At 36.5% G+C, this 22,227-nt stretch overlaps 1 protein-coding gene across 10 annotated transcripts in view; it reads left to right on the top strand.

Moving 5' to 3' along the window:
* Tfdp2 (transcription factor Dp-2) overlaps positions 1–22,227 on the top strand; it is a 164,528-nt gene that overhangs the window by 67,762 nt on the left and 74,539 nt on the right. Inside the window, exon 2 of one of the 10 annotated variants that reach the window (XM_076868880.2) lies at positions 8,749–8,783. The exons of the other annotated variants lie outside the window; for them this stretch is intronic. The gene's annotated coding sequence lies outside the window, so the exon portion shown is untranslated. The remainder of the gene's footprint in view (positions 1–8,748; positions 8,784–22,227) is intronic. 10 annotated transcript variants of the gene reach the window in all.

The raw sequence follows: 22,227 nt of genomic DNA on the forward strand, positions 1-22,227 counted from the left end.
TGGGGAATATGTCTCAGTGGGAAAGGGCCCCTGGGTTAAATCCTTGGTATGAAAAAAAAAAAATGGAGTACTATAGAAGTACGGCTTCAAATTTCAGCTTTGCTACTAGGTCTACAGTTGGTATTATAGAAAATTACTTAATCTGTTTGATTTTCACACTGATAATGGGGAAAGTAATACTTAATATGGGGTACATTTTTTCATTCAGTGCTCACAGTTAAAGCTGTATATGTGTTACCATGTTGAAGGTGTTGAGTAAAACATAGCTATTTATTCATTCATTTATTTATTTATTTATTTTACAGTAGCATGCATTTTGACACAGTCTACACAAGTGGAGCACAACTTCTCGTTCCTTTGGCTGTGCATGGTGCAGAGTCACTCCAGTAGTGTAATCATACATGTATATAGGGTAATAATGTCTGTGTTATTCTACCGTCCTTCCCCACCCTGCAGCCCCACCGGACCCCTCATTCCCCTCAACAGAACCCAAAGTTCCTTCATTATTCTCTATACCCCTGGAGCACTAGGGAACAGCATCTGCTTATCAGAGAAAAACATTTGGCTTTGGTTTTTTGGGATTGGCTTATTTTACTTAGCATGATACTACAAAGTGATTTTAAAAGTAAATTATATATGATAGCCAATTTTGTAGTTAAGAACTTTTGTTTGTGGATAAAAGTATTTTAAAGTTGGAAAGTGTTTAATATACAATAATTATTTATGTATCAGTTTTCTGGTATATTCTGACAACTCAAATTGAAGTAAAATGGCATGTATTTTATTTTTTAGTAAATAAATTATTTTTAGAAAATTATTTATAGAAAAAATTGAGGAAAAATGTCATGGCCTTTATTATAAAGTAGCTTCAGAAGGTGTGATTATGATTGACACTCACTGTATATTCTCTCCTGTATTTTGTGATATCATCCACAATAGGGTATTTTATAATTAAAATAATCATGTTTTATATTTATATTTCAAGTTTCAGTTGAAATATTCAAGGGATAATATGTATACAGGTATAGGACTCAGTGATATTTAAAAATTCAGCATTGGTATCTGGAAGGGGAATATTACACTCCAGAGGTGTGCTTGGTATTCCCTCTGAAGGGAAACTACCATCTTGACTTCTAAAGGAACATTATTTTTGTCCATTTTTTTTGTGCTTTATAAAGTGTAATCATACAGTGTTTATTCTTCTGTGATTGACTTCTCTTGTTCAAAACTATGAGATTCAACCATATTGTTTTATGTAGTTGTAGTTCATCTTTTCTCATTACTATGTAGTAGTCCATTGTGTGAATAAACCATGATTTTAAAATTCTAATGTTGTTTGGCATTTGGATAGTAGTAGTTTGGAGGTATTTTGTTCAGTGATGACATGGGCATGCTAGTTCATGTCCTTTGGTGAACATGTTTGCATTTCTAGTGTATACCTAGGATTGCAATTATTTAGTCTTTATCTTTATCTACAAAGTCTTTATCTTTAGTAGGTATTGCAGATATTTTTTTCCATAGTGGTTTTATCAGTTTATACTCTCACCAGCAGAATATGAGGATTCCTGTTGTTCCACATCTTGCCAGTCCATGAGCCATGTTAGATGAGATTCTTCAGAGAAATAGAACAATAGGATATCCCTCCTGTTGGTGATATATACTGGGGAGCAGAATAGGGTGGAGAGGAGGGGGGAAAGTAGAGAGGAGAGGGAGATTTATTAGAGGAATTAGCTCATGCAGTTGTGGGGGCTAAGAAGTTCTATTATCTGCATCCTGGAGGGAGAACCAGGAAAGCTGGTGGTGTAATTCAGTCTGATTTTGGAAGGCTGAGAACCAGAGGAGCCAGTTGTATAAATCCCAGTCCAGAGGCCTAAGAACCAGGAGGGCCAGCATCTAAGGGCAGGAGAAGATGAATGTCCTAACTGAAGCAGAAACAAAATTTCCCTTCCTTTGCCCTTCTGTTCTATTCAGGTCCTTAACAGATTGGATGATGACTTGCATTTGTGAGGGTGATCTTTATTCACTCTACAGGGTCAAATACAATCTGTTCCAGAAACACTCTCAGTGACCACCCAGAAACAGTGGCTATCTGAGCATCCTTAGCCCAATAGAGTTGATATGTAACATTAATCTTCACAAATTTTGTGTTTGCTTTTTGGTGGTTCTGGGGTTAAACCAACAAGGGCTCTATAATCCCTCTATACCTCAAGCCCTTTTTAAGATTTTGTTTTGAGATGGTGTCTTGCCAAGTTGCCCAGGCTGGCCTAGAACTTGTGATCCTCCTGCCTCAGCCTCTGGAGTAACTGGGATCACAGGAATCACCATGCCTGGCTCAGAATTAAAAAAAAAAAAAAAAAAAAAAATCTGTTTCCTTAATCTCATTGTGGTGAGTATATAGTGGTAATACATTGTGTTGTTTTTTTTTTAAATGTTTTTAATTATAGAGGGACACACAATATCTTTGTTTATTAATTATTATTATTTTTTAATTTGGTACTGAGGATCAAACCAGAGTCTCACATGTGCTAGGCAAGCACTCTGCCACTGAGCTACAGCCCCAGGCCCACATTATGGTTTTAATTTGCCTTCCCTTTATGATCAATGAGTTGTGAACATTTCTTATCTTTTAAACCATAAATTATACTAAAACACTATGTAATATGCAGTTCATTATCAGATATATATTATTTTCATCCCACAGAGCTCAATTATAAGAAGTATTTTGGAGAATGTTTCAAAGGATTTAATAATTTGATCCAAGGTTATGGCTATGGATCTTAAAAGTAGCATACATTTAATATTTAAAGTAAGATTCATGTGTTCATGTAACACCCTATAATATGATATCTAGTGAGATATGATAAGATTATCAAGTATATTGTTGTAAATGAATGTAATTTCCTTTAGACTTCAACTACAAAATGGAAGATATGTTTTCATATGAAAATCCTTCAATAAACTGAGTTGAAATTTTTGGCAAAGACACTTAAGTAAGTTGATAGCCAGACTCCGTTGGCTGTTGTAATCAGGAACACTGGTAGACTCAGATAATATTCGGAAAGCACTATATGGATTTTTAAATTACTTTTGTAGCTTTCAAGTTATGCTTAATATCTTTTTTGTTATTGGATTTTTAAATATTTTACACACTGGTACCCTAACTCCTAATCCTCCATGTGTAGTTTCTCAGAATTCATTCCATTCTTCCTATTTCCTGAGTCTTAACAAGGTGGAAGGCACAGACAGTACAGAAACTGCCTATACACACAAACATATTGCCATAAATTGAATTATAAAAGAAAAGAAAGGAAAGGGAAAGACAAATTATTACCCTCATTAGTATTTTAAGATTATAATGCCAGACCAAGCCTGATGGTGCATACCTGTAATCCCAGTGACTGGGGAGGCTGAGGCAGGAGGATCGCTAAGTTCCAGGCCAGCCTCAGCAGTTTAGCAAGGTCCTATGCAAATTAGTAAGACCTGTCTCAAAATTAAAAATAAAAAGGGCTGGGGATATAGCTCAGTGGTTAAGCATCTCTGGGTTCAATTCCCCAGTACGAAAAAAAAAAGAAAAATTGTAATACCAGGCTCATGAAACAAAGTATGGTTTACACTGAACACAGTGCCTGTCTCAAATTGAATGAGGCAATGATGAAGTTCCACTGTCAGGTTTTTCTCTCTCTTTATGTGTAGTTGGGAGCCTTCACTTATCTCCCACCTACCTACCTACCTCTCTTTCTCTCTCTCTCCCTCTCTCCCTCTCTCCCTCCCTCCCCTCCCCTCCTCCCTCCCCCTCCCTCTCTCTTTCTTTCTTTCTTCTCTCTCTCTGTTTCTCTCTTTCTTTTTTCTTTCTCTCTCTCTTTCTTTTTCCCTCCCTCCCTCCCTCCCTTCTTTCCTTCCTTCCTTCCTTCGGGATTGAACTCAGGAGCACTTAACCATTGAACTACATCCCTTGCTGATTTGCTTAGGGCCCTGCTAGGTTGCTGAGGCTGGCCTCTAACTTAGTGTCCTCCTGCCTCAGCCTCTCAGTTTGTTGGAATTACAGATGTGTGCCACCACAACTGGCTCACCTTGTAATTTTGTTTGTTTACAAAGGGATGTTTGAGATGGACAAAAGAAAGTTGCTGTAAATAAAATTTTCAGAGTGAAACTGTCTCAAGTTAATCCCATGAAGATAAATAAAAGAGTAGAAAGGCAAAATTTTGAAACCACTGGGAAATAAATTTGCATTTTAGTGACTTTTTGTTAGTACTTATTTTGAGAGAACCTAGTATCTTCCATACCCATTAAAATAAAAAACAAAATAAATTACATTTACATTAATTAGGATGTATCAATATGCCTGATGGTATATACCTATAATTCCATCTCCTGGTTAGGTTGAGGCAGGAGAATCACAAGCCCATCCTGGGCAACTTAGTGAGACTCTGTTTCAAAATTTAAGAAAAAATAAAATAATAGGGCTGAGGATAGAGTTCAGTGGTAGAGTGTCCCTGGGTTCAATCTCTAGAAACACACACCCACAAGGAGAAAAAGAAAAGGGAAGAAAAAGATATATCAGTGAGGTAAGAAGTTGTATTGTCTATATTGGGTTACATATGAACAAAGAGAACTAGGGAAAATATTTTAAGAGGAGGAAAATAAAACATATTCCAAATATGAGGAAAGAAAACTGAGACAGAGGAATTAGGAACTGAATAGCATCTGTCATGCTAGGTAATATTAAAAGATTTTTGTGTTGAAAATTTTTTTTACTGAACTCTCCTACTCTGGGTCATAAAGTTTTACAGTGTGATATTTAGTCAGAAACAACAGATAATCCTCTAGAAATTGTTTTTGTGGCCAGTTTTTGAAATTTTCCTTGATTTTTGATTCCAGTTTTTTTTTTTTTTTTGTTGTTGTTGTTGTTGTTTTTGTGGTACTGGGGAGTGAATCCAGTGGTGCTATACCACTGAGCCACATCCTCAGCCCTTTTTATTCTTTATTTTGAGACAGGATCTTGCTAAATTGTTTAGTGTGTCACTAAATTGCTGAGGCTGAATTTGAATTTTCAGTCCCTTAGCCTCCCTAGCCTCCTGGATTTCAGGCATGTGCCATCACACCTGGCTGTTAAGGATCTTCAAAAATAATTGTAACTATTTTGCAGACTATAAGGAGAAAGGTGACATCCGAAATGTGTGGAACATGGACCTTAAAGGATCTAGCATAAACACATACTGCACTTAATTCATATGGAATTGGGATGGTGAAAAACTTATGTGATAAGAGAAGAGCATGAACACTTAGATGGTTTGGATAGAAAACTTTATAAAGACAAGGAACAGGTTAGCTGTGGCAAAGAGGAAAACTTCTAGCATCTCCCGGCAGCCATATATAATTATACAGTTATGTACTCCCTCAACTCATCCTGTATTTTTGGAAAAAAAGAATTGTCTTTCTCTGACATTTTTCTGTTCACATTATGTAATTGGAAATTAATCACTTTAAGTTGAAACTTACCTGTTGGAATAAAATAATTTATGGAATTCACAACAACTCAAATTGTTTCACTACATTACTCTTAGAAATTTTGGATTATAGGGCTGGGGTTGTGGCCCAGTGGTAGAGCACTCGCCTAGCATAAAAACAAATAAACAAAGGTATCATGTCCAACTACAATTAAAAAAAATATATCTATATCTACATCTATATCTATATCTATCTATCTATCTATCTATATATATATATATATATATATATATGAAATTTTGGGTTACTCGATTAACCACAATTACAGCTCCTTAGATGCATAGTATCCTCAGATTTCAGAAATTCTTTTCTGAATGAGAGAAACAAAACAATCCACCCAGGAACAAATTGTTTTTTTGGCTGGCAGAGCAACTCTTAGCATACATGAAATCAAGCTAAGAACCAGAACTAATCCAAGATTTGGAGTTGTCTTAGCTCTGCGAATTATGTTTATTATTTTGCTTGTATTTTCATTTTTCCTATTCTCTCAAGTGATTAAAATTTTTTTGAAAATTTTTTTGTCTTCTTTGAAAAGATCCTGTTATTTTGTTTTAGAAAGGAAATGCTACAACTAATAAAGTTTTGTAATCCTGTGGTGGCTATGGAAATATACCATTTAGCTCTCCTGCTAATAGGAGGGAGGCATAGTTAACTGACAGCCCCAGGTGTGGCCCCTTTAGGTCCACCCCCTCATCCCTCCTTCCTGTTACTGTGGATTGAACCTAGGAGCACTCTACCACTGAACTATATCCCTGACTCTTTTTATTTCTTATTTTGAGACAGGATCTTGCCATGTTTCCTTTGAGTAGCTGGGGTTATAGGCATATGCCAAAGCTAGCTCTACATCTTCATTCTTGCTGAGGTCACCCTGGTTGTGGCTCCTCCTAAGCCAGTGATTGAGTATGATAGGGTACTATTGTAGGCCCATGCATAAGGGACACAGGATTCCTCTAATGGGTGGAGTATTGTTTATCTATTGGTACTAAGAAATTACTCTAAAACAAGCAGTTAATCTCACACAGTGGTCAGGAATCTGGGAGTGGCACTGGGAATCAAACACAGGGCCTTAGGCATGTTAGGCAAGTGCTCTACCACCAAGCTGTATCCTGAGACCTGCTAGGCTTTTAAAAACATAATTCCCACAATGGACTGATAGATATAGCAAATAAAAATACACGAGGAACTGAGGGTATATAGCTGGATGGTAGAGGGCTTGCTTTGAGCGTGAGAGTCCCTGTGTTTGGTCTCTAGCACACACACACAAAGATAGAACAATATTTGGAATGTACGTTTAGTAAAAACTATTCATTGTTTTTCTGAAATACAACTGGATATCCTGTATTTCTTTCTGTCTCCATCTTGTTATGTTGCCCAGGGTAACCTTGAACTCCTAGGCTCAAGCAATCTTCCTGCTTTAGCCTCTTGACTAACTGGGACTGCAGGCCCATCCCCTCACACCCAGCAGGACTTCCTATACTTTAGTAGCCCTACTCCCATCTTCTCTGGGATCACTTTGTCTTCTCTGTGCTCTTATGGCACCTTGTGCTATTCTGTTTGTGCATTTACTGCATTGCATTTATTTTTTATTTTTTAAAATTTATATATGACAGAGGAATGCATTACAATTCATATTACACATATAGCACACAATTTTTCGTATCTCTGGTTGTGTACATAGTATATTCACACCAATTCGTGTCTTTATACCCGCACTTTGGATAATAATGATCATCACATTCCGCCATCATTAATTATCCCATGCCCCCTCCCTTCCCCTTCAACCTCTCTGCCCTATCTAGAATTCATCTATGCTCCCACTTCCTATTCCTCTATGGATCAGCCTCCTTAAATCAGAGAAGACATTCAACATTTGGTTTTTTGGGATTGACTAACTTCACTTAGCATTATCTTCTGTAACTCCATTTACCTGCAAATACCATGAATTTATTCTCTTTTATTGCTGAATAATATTCCATTGTGTATATATGCCACATTTTTTTTAAGAGAGAGAGAGAATTTTTTTAATATTTATTTTTTAGTTTTTGGCGGACATAACATCTTTGTTTGTATGTGGTGCTGAGGATCGAACCCGGGCCGCACGCATGCCAGGCGAGGCGAGAGCACTACCGCTTGAGCCACATCCGCAGCCCCTGCCACATTTTTTTTTAATCTATTGAAAGACATCTAGGTTGACTCCACAGTTTAGCTATTGTGAATTGTGCTGCTATTATACATCGATGTGGCTGTGTCCCTGTAGTATGCTGTTTGTGCATATTGCATATCGTAGAATATACTGCATTGCATTTTAATTCCCTACTTAGTTATACCTTCCCACTGAAATGAAACCTCCCTATGGGAATAAACTGGGTCGTGTTTTCCTTTATTCACTATTATGTCTACAGTGCCAAATTTCATGTTTATCCTTTAGTAGGTACTCAGCAAATATATGTGAGTTATTCAAAGAATGAGAAAATTTTATTTTACAATTGCAAGCACTTTTACTCCTTCAGCTTTTCTTTGTCTTCCTCCTCCTCATGATGAAGCTCAGAGCAATGCTAATATGGAGAAGGGGTTAGGAGTTTGAGGTTTCAAAAACTGGCTTTTAGAACTTGACTTTTCCCTTCTAATAGGTAGAGGTAACATCTGTTTCCTACCTTGGAACCCCTCCCCCCCACCTCCCTAAAAAGGGAAGAAAGAAATTAAGCCTATTATTTTTCAAGCACTGAGCTAGCTTTAGCAGTCAGATGTTGTTCTTTATGTAGTAGTCATAGACCTCTTTTTCTTTTTGTGGTTCAAGCACTTTACCACAGAGCTCCATCTCCAGCCTGTAATAGGTTTGTGTGGTTGTTTATTTATTTGTTTGTTTGTACTGGGGATTGAACCCAGGGGCACTTTACCACTGAGCTACATCACCAGCCCTTTTTATTTTTTATTTTGTGATGGGTCTTACTGAGTTGCTCAGGGCCTTGCTAAATTGCTGAGGCTGGCTTTGAACTTTTGATCCTCTTACCTTGGCCTCCCATACTGCTGGGATTATAGGTGTGCGCCACCATGCCTGGCATTCAGGACTTCTTTTCTATTGCTAAATAGTATTCCATTGTGTGGTGTACCACAAATGTTTTATCCATTCATGGGTTGGTGAACATTTGTGATGTTTCCAGTTGAGGACATTATGAATAAAGGTACTGTGGACATTTAAATCCAAATTTGTGTGTTGACGTAAGTTTTCATTTTTCTAAGGTAAATACCCAGAAGTGGAATTGCTGGGTCAGATGGTAAGTGTATGTTTAACTTTGTAAGAAATTGCCAAACGTGTTTTCCAAAGTATCTGTGTAGTTTGGTATTCCCACCAGCAGTGGTCTAGTTGCCCTTGCCAGTATTTGGCATGCACAAGAATTTTTTTTGTTGTTGTTGGGTTATTTAGTTTTGTTTTCATTCTAGCTATTCAGGTAAATTTGTGTGCTCTCTCAATGTGGTTTTAATTTGTACTTCTTTAATGACTGATGATATTATGAATTTTTGCACGTGCTTCTGTGTTATTAGCTTATCTTCTTTGTTTAAGTAGCTATTTAAATCTTTTGTCCATTTTTTTTAAATCGTTTGTCTTATTGTTTCATTCTGGATATGATTGCTTTATCATGTATATATTTTACAAATGTTTTCTACCACACTGGTTTGTCTGTCTGCCTCTTTCTTTTATTAGGGATTGAACCCAGGTGCCCTTTGTCACTGAGCTACATCCACAGCCCTTTTGATTTTGTTTTAAGACAGGGTGTTGCCTGCTAAATTGCCCAAGCTGGTCTTGAACTTGTGATCCTCCTGCCTCAGCCTACTGAGTCACTGGGATAATAGGCATATACCATTTCACCCGATTTTTATTTTGTTGTTGTTTGTTTATGGTGCTGGGGATTGAACTAGGGCCTTGTGCATGCAAGGCAAGTACTCTACCAACTGAGCTATATCTCCAGCCCTATTTTTATTTTTTTAAGTACAAATTTCAAAAAATCAGATGTTTTATATTTTGATGTGTAGCTTATCAGATAAGAAAGATAATTTGGTGGTGCTGGGATTCTGGCTCAGTGGCAGAGTACTTGCTTAGCATGCACAAATACTATATTTGATCCCAAGCCCTACCCCTCCCTGCCAAAAAAGAAAGAAAATATAGTTTGGCCTTCTGTCTCGTGTAAGAAAACTTTTCCTAAGCAAAAATACCAAAGTTTTTATCTCTGTTTTCCTCTGGAAACTTTAGTTTTAGCTCTTAAGTTTGTGATGAGTTTTTTTTTTTTTTTTTTTTTGGCCATACTAGGTATGGAACCTGGGGACAAGGTATTGATGAATTGCCAAGGCTTGCCTTGAGTTTGTGATCCTCCTTCCAGCTCTCCACAGAGGCTGAGATTACAGGTGTGCACTGCCATGCTTGGCCAAATATGTGATAAGTTTAGAGTTAATTTTTTTATGTGGAGTGACAGAAGAGGTGAGGATTACTTTTTTTTTTTTGCATATAAATATCTAATTATTCCAGTATCATTTGAGGAAAATATTACTTTTTCCTATATAATTTCTTTGTATTTTTGCCAGATATCAGTTGAATATAATTGAAAGTCTGATTTTAGATTCTGTTTGTTTTGTTAATGGATATGTGTATCTTTGTGCCAGTACCACACTGTCTTAATATACAACAGTTATATTATTATATATTAAGACATTCTATACTGTACCACACTGGTTACTGCAGCTCAGTGGTTTTCATTGAAGGGCATCTTTGCCACCTAGAGATGCTTGGCAATGTTTGAAATCACTTTTTTGGGGTAGGGTAATAAGCATCGAACTCAGGGACACTAGACCACTGAGCCATATCCCCAGCCCTATTTTATATTTTATTTAGAGACAGGGTCTCACTGAGTTGCTTAGACCCTGTGAGTTGCTCACTTTTGCTGAGCTGGCTTTAAACTCAGAAATCTTCCTGCCTCAACCTCCTGAGCTGCTGGAATTATAGGCAAGCAACACTGTGCTGGGCTTGAAATCACTTTTTGATTATTATAATTTGAGGGTGGGGCAGTTGATAGAGGTGGAAGCCAGGGATGCTGCTAAACATCCTACACAGTGCACACAGGACTGTCCCCTATAACAAATATTAGCCATCCAAAATGTAAATAGTGCTGTAGCTTTATTTACATTTGAAAATGTTGTCTTGAAATCAGGAAGTATAATTCCTCCAATTTAATTCTTTTTCAAATTTGTTTTGGCTATTCTAGGTCCTTTGAATTTTTATATAAATTCTAGAATCAGCTTATAAATTTCTATAAAACATCTGGTAAGATTTTTAATGGGCTGTTCACTAGGTGTGTCTGTAATCACAGCTACTGGGGAGGCTGAGTCAGGGTGATCACAAATTCAAGGTCATCCTGTCTCACAATGAAATTTTAAAAAACCTGCTGGGGATATAGCTCAGTGATAGAACACTTGCCTAGCATGTGTAAGATACTAGGTTCAATCCCCAGCACTAAAGAAAAAAAAATTAATTTTGTTGATCTATAGGTAAATTTGAGAAGAATTGATATCTTGACAAAATTTAATCTCGTGGTCATGAGCATGTTTTATCCCTTAATTAATTTAAGTCTTCCATAATTTTTTTCAGCAGTGTATTGCAGTTTTTATTATATAGGTCTTACAGACACTTTGTAAAACTTGTTCCTAAGCATTTATTATTTTGATGGTGTTGTATATTATGTATTTTATTTTTTAATTTCTGGTGATTTTAGATGGTAGAATATAGAAATACAGTGGATATTTGTATATTGAACTTGTTGCCTGTGGCTTTGCTAATAAATTCACTAGTAGTAAATTTTTATAAATGCCATAGGATTTCTCACACAGCCAATATTTTCTCTGTGTATAAAGATAATTTTACTTATTCTTTTTAAGTTTTATACATGTTATTTCTTTTTCTTGATTCATTGTGTTGATTAAGACTTCTAGTTCATTGTTGAAGTATTGAAAGTAGACATGGTTATCTTGTTTCTGATTTTCTTTTGTACTTGTGATTGAACTCAGGGGCACTTTACCACTGAACTACATCTCCTGTCCTTTTTATTCATTTTGAGACAGGGTCTTGCTAAGTTGCTAAGAGTGGTTTCAAACTTGCAATTTTCCTGCCACAGCTGGGATTATAGGCATGTGCCACTGTACCCAGCTAAAGATTCCTGATTTTAGGGGGAAAACACAGTTTTTTTAACCACAAGTATGATTTTTAGCTGTAAGTTTTCCTGTAGTTGTCTTTTAGCACATTCAGGAGATTTCTATCTGTTCCTTGCCTCCTGAGAGTTACTATTATGAATGGCTTTTGAATTTTTTAAAATACCTCATTTGTACCTATTAATGATAGTTTTGCTTTTTAAAAAAATTCTACAGATGTGGTGAATTGCATTGATCTTTAATGTTAAACCGACCTTGCATTCCATGTAGATAAGACATTATATATTGTCTTTCTGTTTTTTCCTCTCCTCCTCAGTCCTGGTAATTGAACCCAGGGCACTCTACCCAGCCCTTTGTTATTTTAATTTTAGAGAGGATCTTGCAAAGTTGCTGAGGCTGGCCTGTAATTTGTAATCATCCCACCTCAGCCTCTGAAATCATTGAATTACAAGCAGTGCTACTATGCCTGGCCTTTTTTACATGTTTGAATTCAATATGCTAAATTTTTGTTTAGCATTTTATGATTTTTCATGTAAGATATTGTTGCAGTTTTTTATGATATTGTTTTTGTTCTTTTTCTGAGTACATTTTGATGTTAGTTGCTATCTTGTTTTATATTAGCACTTTCAAAGTTAACACTTTATAAATCTGTTTTGTTTTGTATTTTTAGTTCTGTTTGCCAGGAAATGTGCTAAGTTCATCATTTTATATTATCCTCACCACCTCCTTGCAAAGATAGGTACTGTTATTATGCTCATTTAGGGATGAGAATACTAAGGTACAAAATAGTTAATAAACTTTCCAAAGTTCTAGATGATCCATTCAAGTCTTTCAAACCAGATATTAATCATATAAACACACTGCTCTATATTCATATATTTTTCTAGAAATCTTTCAGTAACATGAAACAATATTGACAAAATCATAGAAATTTAAAGAGTTATTTATCTACTAATCTAAAACTACCTCTTTAATGCTAATCTGTCCCAATAATCTATGTTCTTATTTTTCATTTTATTTTGAGGGTGTCTCTGAAAGTTGGCATATTAGCTAAGCAATTTATAAACTTTATGAAGCATACTTTTTGTGGATTAACTTTAATGTTTCTAATTCATTGCTTTCTTACTCAGAAGTTTACTTTCATAAGTTTAAATCTTACATCTATTGTCTTTGGAATGTTGATCTGGATTAGAGCTTCCTTGAGGAAAAGTGTTCTTTTAGTCTTTAATATCCTCTATTCAATATACTCAGTAATATAAGCAAGCATATTATATTTATATCTGATTATAGTGTGACTCAAGAACAGGAAAAGCAAAAGTAGATGGGGTCGGGGAGATGGTGGAATGAGACAGACATTATTACCCTATGTACGGGAATGATTGTACAAATGGTGTGACTCTACATTATTTACAATCAGAGAAATGAAAAGTTGTACTCCATTTGTGAAAATAAGTAAACCAAAAAAATGGAATACAAGTGCAAAAAAAAAAATTTGATGAAAAGGTGTCTTCTACTTATTAACTATTCCCATGTTGCACATATACTAGATTATTATAGAAATTTTGGCCTCAAAAATTCCAATGTGGGAAGCCTGAGTTTAGCTGGTTAGCATGTGGGACCCAGTTTAAACTCTACTATCCCATGGTCAAATCTGTGAAAACACAGAGAATCAAAGTAAGAAATAGAATAAAAACTAACAATCCAAATTAATGTGCACCAGGCCTCAGAAGAAATTTCCATGAGTCAAAGTAAAGATAGATTCCTAAGATCGAATGACAAGGACAGTCAAGAAAAAGGTTAATCTCTACTTCATACTTAAGCTTAAGGAAGTTAAGTCTTGGCTAACCAGCCTTGCAGCTACCCCAGATGTTGCAACTGCTTTCTTCAACATCCAGGTCTCTTTTTCTTCCTCACATCTCTCTTATCATTATTACCTCTCTACTTCCTTTGGTGACCACAGTCATGTAAAGGCAATGGTAGAAGTAGATTATGATGCATTTCCAGATGGGAAGATACTGGTAACAAGAAGGTACAGAGAGAAGAAAATTCATGGGAATGGTATGCATTTTTTAGGCCTTATCTTCGTTTCTTTTGTGTTGCTATCACAAAATACCTGAGGCTAGTTACTTTATATATTAATTATGGAGGATGGAAATCCAAGATTGGGTGGCCTCATCTGGTTGGCCATTGGTAAGGGACTTCTAGCTGCAGTCACAGTGTGGTAATGGCATCATGGCAGGAGTATAAGCAGAAGACAGGTTACATGGCAAGACAGGATGGCAGGGAATGGGGAAGGCCAGATTTGCTCCTTTTATAACAACACATGTCTTGGAAACTCACAGAGATACTAGATTCGATATAGTATTAAAATAGAATATTTTGAGGAGGATTAATATCTTTAAGCATATACTCTAAGCATCTGGGGAAGGATTGAAAGGCTTCTAGAGAGGTATAAATAAAAGTAATTTCAGATTTTCTGCGCACTATTAAATGGTTATAAATGAACAGTATTTATCGTGTTATTAGGAGAAAGAAAATGTTTGCAGTATTGTTTTGCTAAAGACAAAATAATAGAACATAGTATTAAAGAGTAGTAAAAATAATAAAGACTGACAGAATATAAGACCATTTGGGGCTGGAGTTGTAACTCAGTGGTAGACTGCTGACCTCACACATGTGAGGCCCTGGGTTTGATCCCTAGCACCACATCTATAACACACTCCCACACACATTTTTTTTTTTTTAAATAATATAAGACTATCTTACTAGTAATTGGAATAAAATGATTATGTAAACATATAAGTTTACAAGATAGAGTGCTGGGGTGTAGCTCATGGGTTGAGTTCTGGCCTAGCATGCAGGAGCCCCTGATTCACTGACCAGTAATGCATACATTATACACATGCACAGAGGGTAGAGACACAGATTATATTAAAAAAACATATCTAATCAGGTTTGGTAATTCATACCTGTAATCTCAGCTACATGAGAGAGGCAGGAGGATTGCAGGTTCAAGGATAGCCTGGGCAACTTAGTGACACCCGGTCTCAAACAAACAAACAAACAAACAAAAATTGAGACTATAACTCAGTGGTAGAGGACCCCTGGGTTCAATCCCCAGTACCACAAAGCACAACAAAACAAAAAACAAAATCTAATCTAGGATTCCTATTGCCTGATTTTCAGGCTTACTATATAGCTATAGTAATCAAGATGAGCTACACTCCCAGCTCTTTTTATATTTTATTTAGAGATAGGGTCCTACTGAGTTGCTTAGAGCCTAAGTTGCTGATGCTGGCTTTGAACCTGTGATCCTCCTGCCTCAGCCTCCCTGGAGCCACTGGGATTACAGACGTGAGCCACCGCGCCTGGCTTCTCCATCACTTCTGACCTTAATTGCAAGTTCAGAGGTTTCCAGAACTATCCTTAGTTTCAATAATTCATTAGAAAGGCTGCCAGAATGCATTGAGAGCTGTTTTACTCATGGTTAACAGTTTATTACAGCTGAAGGACCCAGAGTAAAATCCATCAAGAGAAAAGGCACAGAGTTCAGGAAAGACCCACAGTACATTTTTAGTATTTCAGTTTAAAAGTCTCAGTAATATTGAAGAGTGATTAAAGTTAGAAAAAATTTGTCTTCCTGTCTAATGATTAGAGAGATGATAGAATGGTTACTTTAAAGCCCCTTTCTGAATCTCTGACATCTGGATCATATATGAGTCTGGTTCTATTGATTGCCTTATTTCTTGATAAAGACTCCCACCTTTGTTTGTGTTTGTAAGTTTTAATTTAATACCAGATGTCATGTATAAAAGGACTGTAGTGACAGGTAGATGGTGTTTGTGCCTGGAAATGGATGTACCTCCTCTGTCAGGCCATTGTTGTGTCAATCAAATGGAGTTGAGGTTTTGAATTTGGACATTGCTGGGATTACGCTCTAGGTACCTCGGTGTTGTCACCTTGTTTTGGCCTGTGTACTTTTGGCTTTCTCAGTCCCTCCGTGCCTCTATCACTCTCTTTCCATGTTTCGGCCCCTCTGCTGGTGGCTGGTTGGTAGTGCTTGTGTCTCAGTGCTGTGCTCCGTGGTGGCCTCATAGGTGGCTCTCTGCTGTCCTGGTCTAGTGTTGCTCTTAGTCCCTGTGCATCTGGGCCTCTGGGCTTTGCCCTTTCCTAAGCAACAGCAAACCTCTCTTTGGTATCAGCCTGGAATCCTGGGCCACTGAGGTTTCTCATGCTTCTTGCAAACAGGATTTTGGCTTCTACCCCTAGCAGCAGTGGGGAATGTTCCCTCAGTGTGGGAGATTTTCCTGTCCTTTCACCAGTGACCAAGGGTTCTCCTTCAAGCCTTCCCCCAGAAAATGGGGATTTTTTTTGTCTGAGAATTGGGTGTCAGATTTGCTACTTGCTGCCTGTGATTTATGACTGACTTTATAAGATGGAGGGATCTATGGCAGTGGGTGGGGCTTTGTGCCAGTAGCAGCTGATCACTCCACCCACATACCTTACCTCTATGGGGCCCTCGCTTCATTTTCCTGCTGTACCTAATCTTTCTAATCTGAGCATTTGATAGTGGTTACAGTGGCTTCCTTTGCTTCTGGAGCTCCTGGTTATTCCAAATTGTCATGCTAACCACATGTGGCCTCAAAGAACACTTGCCTTGGGGTTTGTGACTTGGAATTGAATTTTAACTTTTATTTAATTTTAATCAATTTAAACTTAATAGCTGCATATGGATAAGGCCTCCATTTGGGATAGCATAGCTCTAGACATTGGGTGACCATCAGAGGTTGTATTTCTCATTTCTTTTATTTTTAAGGTAGAAGAATGATATGTGTTAAAAAAAATTGGAAACAGTGGGAGCATTGGAGGATGAGGATTAGCTAAGAAAATTACTTTCTGTTCTGAATGTCAATGTTCCTTTAACAAGGTCAGGGAACATATGAGGAGGTACTGGTTTGGGAGGGAAGACAAGAATTTGAATTCTGAAGAAGTCAAGTTGAGATTATGGGGTGTGCAGACAGAAATGACCAATAGGCAATTGTAAATAAGAATTTAGAGCAGAACAGAACAGAAAATGACAGGGCTAGATGTATAATTTTTTTTAGTCATCCACATAGAAGAATAAAGCTATAGAAATTATTATCTTCCAAAGAGGCTGTGAAGTCTTGGAAGAAAAAATTGTTGTGTTAGTCAGCTTTCTGTTACTATAACAAATATCTGAGATACGTGAACTTCAGAAGAGGAAAGGTTTGTATGGCTCACAGTTTTGGAGATTAATGATCATTAGTCCTATTGCTTTGGGCCTGTGGTGACCCAGTACACCATGGTGGGATCATGTGGTGGAGGAGACCTATTCACTTCATGCCTGGGCATGGAAAGAGAGACTGGCATCCTTCAGTCCCCTTCCAGGGCACATTCTCAGTAATCTAAAACCTCCCACTAGGCTGCATATCTTAAAAGTTCTATCACTTGGTATGTTTATGGACTGGAAACCAAGCCTTTGGATGGCATTCCAGATTCAACAATAGCAAACTTCACACAGAACCTTGAAAAAACATCTATTTGTATTTAAAGGTTAAAAATAGGAAGAAGAGCAAGCAAAGCTGAAGCTGTTTACTATGCATTATTTTTAAGAAATAGTATATACCTGTGCAAGTTCTAGCAGGAGCCCTTTGCTGTAGGTTTTGTACTTGTCAAGAAGATAAATCCTTTTACTTGAACATGTAGGTATAGGCACAGAACAGCTAATTTCTACTCAGCATCATATTGGTCTTGTAGATAGCTGATATTGGCTAAATAAAACTATCATGCTATCATAGTGTCATTTCTGCCTATAGAATCATAAATGTGTTGCTCCTGGTGGTGAATATTTGATCAGTAAGTTCCAGACTAAAGAGAATGCTGGTCCCTTTTTGGTGTTTTCTAATTAACCAGTAGTGGTAATTAATAGCGTATTTGAATGGATTTTCTTTATATGATTAAGAGAAAATTGTTTGAGAGGATCTAGATAAGATATACTTTATTATGACAATGGGAAGTCCTGTGCATTTCCCATACTGTGTCATACACTTGTAAAGGAAAATAAAAGGTCATGATTATGTTGCCTGCCGAGAAAAGCAGTAGATTGAAGGGCAGGGAGAGTCAACACTGGGACTGGAGAAGGCACTGGGATGGAAGGCAAGCAGGAAGAGGGACTGTGGAGCAATAGAGGTAGGTTGAAGGTCATACCTGTGATAGCAGATCACGTGCTGCTTAGTTCAGTGCCTGATATATAACATGTGCTCAGTGAGCATTTGTTGAAGGGAATAATGGGAGAAGGAAAATTGTTCCTTCAGGAACAGTGGAATCCTGCTTTGGCCCAACTTATTCATTGCTTGACCTAAATTATCTTATGTCTTCCTGAACTTGGGTTGCTGTTAGGTTTATTATTAAAATATATACCAGGTAGTTTATATTTGAACTTGTAATCACTAGAGGGGAAGGGCATGAGGAGGGAGGAGTATGGTTTGCAATTTAGAGTGTAACTTTCTTTTGAGAATATAACAAGTATAGATGTAACCACATCTAATTCCTGAACACTCTGGCCTTGGGTGCTTCAGGCCAGGACTTCTGGATGATCTGACAGATTAGAGATGTGCACTTATTTTCTTTGTTAAAAGAAAAAAAAATCATCTGGCGAAATTACTAAGAACAGTGGGGAATTTAGAAATATTTCTAGACTGTAAATGGGTAAAAATATGTAATATTTTAATACACAAACTGATAAGATTCTATATAATTTCCAAGTTGTTTCTTCTTCTTTTCCTTCTCCTTCCTCCTCATCCCCCTACTCACCCCCCGCAAATTCTTCTAGGGGCTGTGATTGTGGCACAGAGGTAGAGTGCTCACCTAGCATGTGCGAGGCACTGGGTTCAATCCTCAGTATCACATGAAATAAAGATATTGTATCTACCTATAACTAAAAGATAAATATTTTTTAAAAAGCCCTTCTAAAATCTGATTGTCCACAAAAACTTAGTTTATAAAATCTTAATTGAATTCTTTATTCAAATATTATAGTGGACTCACATCTGATAGTGAAAATGTTTTAGAATATGACGAGATACAAGGCTCTGAAGGGTTTATTTTCAATTTTGTTTAAACTAACATGTGTTTCTAACTCAATTTATTTTTTCTTGTTTTCCTCTTCTTACAACTCAATTTAATTTACACCCTGCACACATGTTGTCAGTGTTTCTGTTTGCATATAAGTGTAATATATGTTAACCAAGGAAAAGGTAGAGGAGAAACTTTTCCTTCAGTGTGGATTTGAGTGTCTAACAGGTGCTGTTTTAGACACTGGGGATACAACACTGACAAAGCATAAAACACTTGCTTGCCTTCCTGGAACTACTGTGGAGACACACTTTGAAAAGGGAATATTTTAGTTTAGGTGGTAACTAGTCAAAGAGGGAAAACTATCTTCATCATCTACGATAGTTGTACTCACTGGGAACTCAGATATAAGCTAATAAGGTCACTGAAGACAGGGATTTTTGTCTGGCTTTTGTCTGCTGTGTCCAGTACTATATCACCAGGTCCCAAAACAGTGCTTGGCTTGTACAAAGTATTCAGTAAATAACATGCTGTGAATTGAGGTGTTTATTGTTATGAATTTGTGAAATCAAGGCTATGTACTTTGGTTGGTTATTTTTTACATCTAACTAGTTGAAAATTTTATTATTTCAGTTGCCTTGTTTTTAATGTTGTCTAGTTTTTGTTTTTACTTGTGCTACATACCAGGATGCAGGAAAAACTTACTAGTATTTGATAATCAGTGATATGCTTATCTGACATTGCAAAGAATAGATTTGGAAAGGAACTTAAGAGATCTTCTTTTATTCACCTTCATGCCTAGGAAAACTGAATAAGATGATTAGATATGTAATCTTAATTAATCATTTAAAAAAACTAGGACAACATAATTACATTCCCTCTGGAGAAAATGGGAAAAGGTACTTAACCCTAAAGGGAGATATAAAGGGACTAATCTGAAAAATTTAAACTTCTAACTGTGTGGGAAAAATAGAAAAAAAAAAAAATAGAGCACAACTAAGCTGCTCTTTGTTGATATCAGAAATGGGCCTGTCATTCACTTTGGCGTTGAAGCATGGCCTCCTATCTCAGGGGGCAGGACCAGGACTTTTTTTTTTTTTTTTTTTCTTTCCCAAGAGCTGGGCAGTCATTATAGGTTCAAAAAGCCCCAACTAGTTTTTCAAGAGTTTCTCCTCCTGTTTTCCCTGAAATTCGTGGTGCTTTTTTGCTCTACTTTCAAGATGTATTAAGGTCTCCTGTTTTGTGACTGCTTTGGGAGCCAGCAAATACACTGACATGCATAATTCGAATTATGCAGGTTTTATGAGTAAGTTAATCTTATTTTTAAACTAGTTAAAATTCAAGTGATATTTAGAAAAATGTTAGCTTAGAGTTAGACGGTTTATCATTCACCACCTTTACTTTAAGCATTTTTTTTTTAATATTAAAAAAGCCTTTTTGGTTGATAAGAAAGCAAGGCTCTGCATAGAAAAGACCCTTCATTGCTTAGATCTGTACTTTCAGTTTCTTTTGAAGTATCTTTGTTACATTAAATAATATTCATATGTGTTCAAAAGCCAGCTAGTCATATAGTTTTCTTGAGCATCTTTTTAGTTTTATGAGAAGTATTTTAAATTGAGCTTTTCTGAGCTCGATTGCTTACGCCTGACACAGTCTCAAGTTTCCACTGAATGGTAACAAAGACTGAGGAGTGTTGTTGGTACTGCAGTGAGAGGCATGCTTCCATAGACCAGGTAAGAGAGATCAGTTTGTTTCTTACTGCTGAGAGTTTTTACAGTGTTTATTTTATATTCTTTTAGTAGCAGCAGTGTTGAATTGAAAAATAGCCAGTAGCATGCTGATTTCAAGACGTCCTTGCTGGTTGCAGTCAGAAAAACTACAGGGTATGGGGGTGGGGGGTGGGGGGGAGGGGTAGAGTTAGCCTGGTTTATCCCTGTTACTTATATAAATTAATTAAAATGTGCAAAGAATTCTGGAGCTCAGTTTTCTTCATTCAGGAACTAAAGAAGCAGTTGAAGATACAATACGTTTATGGGTACTTCATATTCATTACTTGTGAAAGCAATTCAGGTGATAGTTTTTACTTTCATTTTTTTTTCCAATAGTTAATTAAATAAGCTTTAATCTTATTAAACATTTTTTTCCCATTATGAAAACTTTTAAATTGTCAACAGCAAAATATGCTCCCTCAGGTCCTTGGATCAACCTGACACTTGGAAAATATTTCAGTTTTTATAGCTGTTTCGTTCCTTTCTTTCTTTCTTTCTTTCTTTTTTTTTTCCTTGTACATTTTTCTTCAAAGTATTTGTGCTTTGAAAATGTCAGCTGTATTCTAATGAAGCTCAGGCATTGTTTGCTCATAAAGGGGCCGGTGCATTCCACTGCTTTATGGTTTATTATGAGGCACAGTGTGAGAGTGTGGGTGGCACCATTTGGTGTCTGCCTCTTGGGGTAGTGACTGCCATTATGTTAGCCTTGGATTGGCAAAGAAAATATAGCATGCAAGATGCTATATGAGTGTGGATACTGTGAGGAAAATCTTATACCTAAACAATTCTTAGTGAGGCAGGAATGTGTGACAATTTGATTGAGTTGATCATTTCAAGTATGCCCCTGAAGTCTGCATTTTAGTTACAATTTGTATTTTATCAGGCACATGTTTGTTTGTTTGTTTATTTGTTTTTAAATGTATATGGCATTAGGTCTTTTTGGAACTTTAATAAGGATGTGAATGTTTCTGAATAGGCAATAACATTTTTAATAGATGCAGTAATATTTTAAATAATGCATTTCCTTAAAGTTGTAAGGAACTTGGTATGGGTGGGGAGGGAGAGTGGGAGAGGAGGTCAGGCGGAGAGCCTTTCTTTCAGTTAGGAAAGCCCTGGTGAAGAAAAAAGCAACAGATGTTTCTTCTGTTACAATTGAGGTTGTTTCATTCAAAACTGGCAGTAGCTGGAATGGGTGTGTGTGAGAGATAAATCTGACTTAATCAGTGAATAAATAAAACAGCCATTTAGAAATTATTTTAAATTTATTCTTTTATGTTCAGCATTTCAAACTCAGCATTAGATAAACAAAAAGGGGCTTTTAAAAAATCTTCAAAATTGTGTATAATGAAAATGTAAGAAAGTTAATTTTGGTGCATTTAAGTTGTGGAAAAGTGGATCATTAGATCATTTAATATTTTTTAAAAACCTAGGTCATGAAAATAGATAGGAAATAGGTTGCAAAATCTTTGTAATTACACAGTAGGTACAGAGGCTTAAAATGAAATTGAATTACGAAACGTCAGTTGCATACATTAATAGATCATTTCCTTTTCTATGGAAAATATGAGACTTGTCCCAAAGACCTTCAAATAAGAAATGTGGGAGAAATATTTTGGGTGTAACTGAAATGGTACATTGTAGTTTGCCTCTAAAAAGAAAG

Source organism: Callospermophilus lateralis, chromosome 10 (assembly GCF_048772815.1).
Source record: "Callospermophilus lateralis isolate mCalLat2 chromosome 10, mCalLat2.hap1, whole genome shotgun sequence".
Lineage (NCBI taxonomy): Eukaryota > Metazoa > Chordata > Mammalia > Rodentia > Sciuridae > Callospermophilus > Callospermophilus lateralis.